Source organism: Lucilia cuprina, chromosome 5 (assembly GCF_022045245.1).
Source record: "Lucilia cuprina isolate Lc7/37 chromosome 5, ASM2204524v1, whole genome shotgun sequence".
Classification (NCBI taxonomy): Eukaryota; Metazoa; Arthropoda; class Insecta; order Diptera; family Calliphoridae; genus Lucilia; species Lucilia cuprina.
In genome coordinates this window covers 40,182,619-40,189,983 of record NC_060953.1, presented here as the reverse complement: position 1 = coordinate 40,189,983, position 7,365 = coordinate 40,182,619, and positions in this window count along the sequence as shown.

Sequence of the window (7,365 nt, the reverse complement as noted above, 5' to 3'; positions counted from 1 at the left end):
GATAGATAGATAGATAGATAGATAGATAGATAGATAGATAGATAGATAGATAGATAGATAGATAGATAGATAGATAGATAGATAGATAGATAGATAGATAGATTGTAAAGATAACTAACAAAGTGGGGAACTGAAGTTATATAACACTTCCTTTTTCCTTTTATAAACACCAAAATAATTTTTTTTTTTTGTTAATTCCACTTCCGGTTTTAACATTCATCCAGCGGATATTTTTAATTTATTTTATCTTTTCTTTTGGCAACCAAAATAGTTGGGTGGATGCCAAATATGAAATTTATACAAAGACAAATTAACCCCCTTCTCTTCTGAAGATCGTGTGTTTCTTGTCTACTAAAAATTGACTAGACATTTATTGATAAAATCTCCCCAAAAGAAAAAGGATGTTCAAATATTTTCTTTAACTTTTAGTATACAAACACATTTGTGCGTTGTAGTTTAAAAAATATATATAACAAATAGCTGAAGGTCACATTAGATAAAGGTAAAAGAACAGACAGTTAGTTAAAAAGAAATATTGCATAAATTAAGCTAAGTTTTATGTTAGATAAAAACTAACTGAACATATTATTATTATTGTTGTATTTTGGACAAACTCAAACATTTTAAATAAAACTTAATTATTTATTTACATACATATATCCTTACTTAATCCTTAATGAAGTTTTATAAAGTAATATGGTATGCTTGAAATTTGTATGGTACTTAACAGAAAACTTTTTTTACTTTTCCCTTCATAAACAGTTCATAAAAATTTATTATAGTTTTAAAGAAAAAGCATTAACTATTTTCACAAACTTTTATTATGCATTTAAAACTTTTTATTTATTACTGTAAATGTATTTATTACTGTAAATGTATATATTCTTCTCAAATGCAAATGTATATAACATTTCTAATAATACTTTTGACCTGCTGTTTGATAAGCAACGATTGCTTTTCTTGTTTATAGCACATTATTTACCTTTTTGTTTACCGGTAATCTTTAAAGTAAGGCATTGCATATTTTTTTGAAATTTTTCCGTAATTTCCTTGTTAGTGATTTTCTTAAAGAATTTTCATTAAAAATATTTTAGTTAAATTTTGGCACATGGCTAACGATGAACTACGAGGTAGCTTAAATGAAATTGTTCAACGCTTTTTATATGAGTGAAGAAGATGAATATGAATGTCAAAAAATAGTTCAGGAAATGGAAGTTAATAATTTATTTTCTTATTTGAACAATAAAATTTAAGTAAAGAACAGAACTGAAAATATGAGGCATTTAAGATGTATTAACTTTAAAGATATATATGTTATTCCTTAACTAGTACCTTAAAAAGATACAATTTCCTTCGTATTTGGTAACAGTTTTTTGTTGTCTAAACCGTTTCGTACCCCCAAAACAAAAGTAAAGAAAATAGAATCTGGACATTCAACGACATCTAAAGCAATTTTATTTTTTTTTAACAATCTTCAAAAATTATTTTAAGGAAATTTATTATAAGAAAATGTTAAAGTTTCTTAAATTTCCTTTAAATTTTTCTGATATTATTTAAACGCAATCCTTTAATATTTTAAACAATTCTTTTTTAAAACCCACATATTGTTTAATATTAAATATAAAACTCTCTCTCTCGTTACAAATAAATGATAATATGAGTATGAATGCTAAAGTATGGTCTGAAAGTAAAGCATCAATTTTTAACAGTTATTGCCTCCCACACACAGGTACCCTTTGACTACTATTTATGTAAAGGGAATTTGTAACTCGGTATACTGGAGAAAACAAAAAATATTGTAAATCACCCACAGAAACCAACGAGGTATTACGTGAGTATGTATGAATAATATGCAAACGAGGGAGGAATGAAAAGTTGCTCACAAACAAAATTATATTTTTCTCAATACCTTAACTTTTTTTTAATTCTAATTCAATCTAGTCAAAGCGAACTGTTAAGTTAATAGTCTACACTAATCCACAGTCTAGTCCTTAATCTAGTCTATGGTTAAGTTTTTAGCTTAGTCCATAGTCTAGTCTATAGTCTAGTCTATAGTCTAGTCTATAGTCTAGTCTATAGTCTAGTCTATAGTCTAGTCTATAGTCTAGTCTATAGTCTAGTCTATAGTCTAGTCTATAGTCTAGTCTATAGTCTAGTCTATAGTCTAGTCTATAGTCTAGTCTATAGTCTAGTCTATAGTCTAGTCTATAGTCTAGTCTATAGTATAGTCTATAGTCTAGTTTATATTCTAGTCTATAGTCTAGTCTATAGTCTATTCCATAGTCTAGTCTATAGTCTAGTCTATAGTATAGTCTATAGTCTAGTTTATATTCTGGTCTATAGTCTAGTCTATAGTTTATAGTCTAGTCTGTAGTCTTGTCTATAGTGTAGTCTATAGTCTAGTCTATAGTCTAGTCTGTAGTCTAGTCTATAGTCTAGTCTATAGTCTAGTCTATAGTCTAGTCTATAGTCTAGTCTATAGTCTAGTCTATAGTCTAGTCTATATAGTATAGTATACTCCATAGTATATTATCAAGTCTGTAATTAACATATTTTACTGGGAATCCTATTGCGATTTTGGTACATTTTGAGGCAACACGTTCAAAATAAAAGTGACAACGAAATACAATTTTTCCATTACAATCATAATTAGAAAAATAAAACATTTCTCTTAAAAATTTTAGTAAAAGAATAGGCCTCCGCTAAAACAAATTAAAATTCCTTTTGTCACTTAACTCATATCTTTGGGTGCGTATAGACAATGTGCAAATTGTCAAAATGTATTTTCAAATCTATACTTTACATGATTTGTTAATACAAAAAAAAAATACTTGTTATAAGGAATCAACATTTAAATCAGGCAAGAAAATAAAATGTCAACAGTTTCATGCGTGCCTATCACGTTTCATTTGCATATGAAATACAATATTTTTAGATATTTTACAAATCACACAAAATTTACGCGAAGTATTTGTTTGAGGTAGACACATGAATACTTAATACTTAGATACATATTAGGAGTGATCCGATTTAATGAAAGCAAAAATATGTAAGTTGTCCTTTACACAAAATAAATTAGTCTATAGTCTAGACTATGGAATTGTCTATAGAACAGTTTATAGTTCATACTATAGAATAGTTTAAAGTCCAGTCTATAGAGCAGACTATAGTTCAGACAATAGAACGGTCTATAGTCGAGATTATGGAATAGTTCTTTAGTACACACTAAAAAACAATCTGTGGTACATACTATGGAACAGTCAAATATATACTAGTCAAGATAATTGATCAGTATATAGATATATCTGTATTCAAGGTTTTAATCGTTTTATAGACAGGACAATAGATCTGTATATAGTCAAGTCTATAGACCGGTCTATAGTAAAGATTATTGTAAATAGTCAACACTGTTTCACTGTATATAATACAGACTTTAGATCTGTTTAAAGTAAAATCTGTATATCTGGGGCCAAATTCTGGCATTCGAAAGTGAACGAAATTTCTAATATAATTTCTTAAAATTCTATTGAGGTTTCGATCATTATTAAATGCTAGAATAATCAAGATCATTGTCAATAGCCAAGATTATTTATCTGTCTATAATCAATACGGCAGATCTGTTTGAAGTCAATACTATACATTTGTCTATAAAATAGTCCAGACTATATAAAAGTCTTTAATCCACGCTTTAGAATAGTTTAAAGTCCAGACTAAACAACAATCTATTTTACAAACTATATATATAGTTAGTTTGAGAGGAGGATGTATATACATCCTATTCGAAAAAAATCTACCTAAGCCTCTATCGGGCCTGTTGTGCGCTCCTTAACCAGTGTCTCAGGTGGGAGTCGAAACCACCACCTCCGGTCTACCAGACTAAAACACTAACCAATAACCTACCTAAGAACAATATATAGTTCAGATATTAAAACTGTATATAGAGCCTAAGGAACAGTCTATAGTTCAGACTATGAAACAGTCTGTAGTCCATGCTTAGAGCAATTCATAGCCCATACTCAGTACATAGTAAAAACAGAGTATAAAACCATCTATCTATTGATAGATCCATTGATTTTTCTGTAGTCAAGATCATAGATACGTCTATAGGCAATTTATATGTCTGTAGACAAGACTATACATCTGTTTATAATCAACACTATAGTTAGTTATTTAGATAGGGTAAAAGGTTATATACACTAAATCCAAAGAAATACACCACCTCTGGTCTACCAGACTAGAACACTAACTACTTAACTACCTGAGGTCACAATTAATACTATACTTACGTCCATAGTGAATACTTTACATCTGTCTACAGGCAAAATTACACTTCTGTCTATAGTCAAGACTATAAATGAGTCTACAGCCTTGAGTTTATGAGTCTATATTCTAAACTTTAAATTAGTAAATATTACAGATCCACAGCCCTGACTATAACTTTAAACTGTACTCTGTGTTAAGGATCAAAATCAGTTTTTAATTTGTACTGTTTTATAAATACAAATTTTGAGAGCAATCTAATTGAAACCCAAGTAAATTTACATTTTGAAAGGCGTAAAATGTGCCGTTAAGTAAAGCATTTACTTTTATACATATATACATATGAATGTATAAAAATTATTTGATTTTCTATCGTCAATGTCTAAAAAATAAACAAAATAAAATTTGAACTTCCAATATATTATAGACTTTTTTCAAAGAAATTTTCTGCTTAGAAATTAATTAAGTGACAATGTGTAAGAAAGAAACCCCTTTTAAGCTCAACTATAAATTTATAGTTTTATGAATAGTAAAAGTTAACTTGTCTTTAAAAATAAATTCCTTTATCACTTATAATACACCCCTAAAATATTATTATTTACTAAGCTTAATGACATCAATAAATTATGATTAAATTGTTAAATCTTCAACTTCTATCCAATAAGTAAACCTCTACCAACTGTAACAGCCTAAAAATAGACTACTATTTATTCAAATATTATAAAATCTTCAAAGTTTACTGATAAAAATTATTCACTAATTAATTCTACAAGATTTCTAACTTAAAACTACCCACCAACCTAAACCTTTTTCAAACTTATACAAAACAACAAAAAGATATCATTATGTATAATAAAATATTTAAAAATTGTGTTTATAAATAACATACTTTCAGGCGCTAAAACTTCATTCACAATAATTTGTATTTAAACAAATCCTCACCACCTTTATTTAGAAGTCGTCATAAAAATTTTGAAAATGAAACCCAAAACTCCTACCTAAAGCTTTATCTTACCAAGTTGAAAACGTGATATTTTTTGCTAAACGTGAAAAACCTTTGAAAAGGGTTAAGGCAACCACAATCTCTTCAGATATACACGTGTTTATTAGCAAAGTGTTAAAGTGTAATGGTATCCTTTAAAAAATATATATATGTATTGTAATTTTATGGCGAATTTATTACTTTTGGAATTTTTTCTATAGAAAAAAGGACAATGAGGCAAAAGGAAGTAATTTTAAAAATAAGCCTTATAGCATGCTATAATTTGTATAGTAGAACAATGTGTCTAAAAATAGTCTATATTTTGGGTGATAATTTTTTTGGAGGCAGTAAATGTTAATTTTGTTGTGTTGCCTGAAAGCTTAAAAATTTTAAAGTAATTTAAGGAAATTTTCTAAAATTAGTATAAAAATATTATATTTCAGTAAAAAAAAGGATTTTGTGGGAGGATATTTTTAAAACAAAAATGTGATATGTTTGGAATATAACGGTGATTTTTTTTGTTGAAAATGCCACAACAGTCCACTATAGGCTTGTCTACAGTCCAGACTATAGGCTTGCCTACAGTCCAGACTATAGGCTTGTCTACAGTCCAGATTATAGTCTTGTGTATAGTCCAGACTATATTCTTGTCTACAGTCCAGATTATAGTCTTGTCTATAGACCAGATTATATTCTTATCTATAGTCCAGACAATTGTCTTATCTATAGTCCAGACTATAGTCTTGTCTGTAGTCCAGACTATAGTCTTGTCTATAGTCCAGACTATAGTCTTGTCTGTAGTCCAGACTATAGTCTTGTCTATAGTCTTGTCTATAGTCCTGACTATAGTCTTGTCTATAGTCCAGACTATAGTCTTTTCTATAGTCCAGACATAGTCTTGTCTATAGTCCAGACTATAGTCTTTTCTATAGTCCACACTATAGTATTGTCTATAGTCCAGACTATAGTCTCGTCTATAGTCCAGACTAAAGTCTTGTCTATAGTCCAGACTATAGTCTTGTCTATAGTCCAGACTATAGTCTACAGTCCAGACTGTAGTCTTGTCTATAGTCCAGACTATAGTATTGTCTATAGTCCAGACTTTAGTCTAGATAAAAGTCAAAGTTAGACAAACATATAGGAAAGACTATAGACAACACTGTAGGCAAGACTATCGACAAGTCTATTGTCAGAGCTGTATAAAATCATAGTCTAGACTCTAGACTATGAATAAGAAAATAGTCTGGACCGTTGACAAAACTATAATCAGGACTTTTGACAAGACTATAGTCTGGACAAGACTATGTCTATAGTCCAGACTATAGTCTTGTCTATAGTCCAGACTATAGTCTTGTCTATAGTCCAGACTATAGTCTTGTCTATAGTCCAGACTATAGTCTTGTCTATAGTCCAGACTATAGTCTTGTCTATAGTCCAGACTATAGTCTTGTCTATAGTCCAGACTATAGTCTTGTCTATAGTCCAGACTATAGTCTTGTCTATAGTCCAGACTGTAGTCATGTTTATAGTCCAGACTATAGTCCAGACTATAGTCTTGTCTATAGTTCAGACCCTAGTCTTGTCTATAGTCCAGACTAGTCCTGTCGATAGTTCAGACTATAGTCTTATCTAACTTTGACTTTTGTCTATTGTTTTGACCAAAGTCTTGTCTATAGTTCTGAATATTATCATGTCTTTAGTGTTGATTATTGTCATGTCTTAACTCCTATACTTCTGGCAGCATTCTTGTGTGTAGTCCAGAATTCCTGCAGTCTATCTTGAATAATCTTGACTTATCTTAAGACCTGATCTTCTAAATAAATTGTCTGATGATATTTTTCTGTAGGACTTCCAAATATATTTTATATTTCCTTTTACATGATTTTCCTAAAACAAAAATTTTCACTAGAAATGTCTTCCGTGTAGAGTTTTACTATGGAAATGTAAATAATAAATTTTACAATAATATTGTTTCCGTGTGGAGTTGTCAGATCTCCCATCGGACGCGTCCCAGATGGCGGATAGGGGGAGCTAAGCATGGTCTTTTTCGACACATTGGACATAATGGTCGAAAACGACGATGCTAGCTCGAGATAAGGCAGACCTGACTAGATACATTTTTG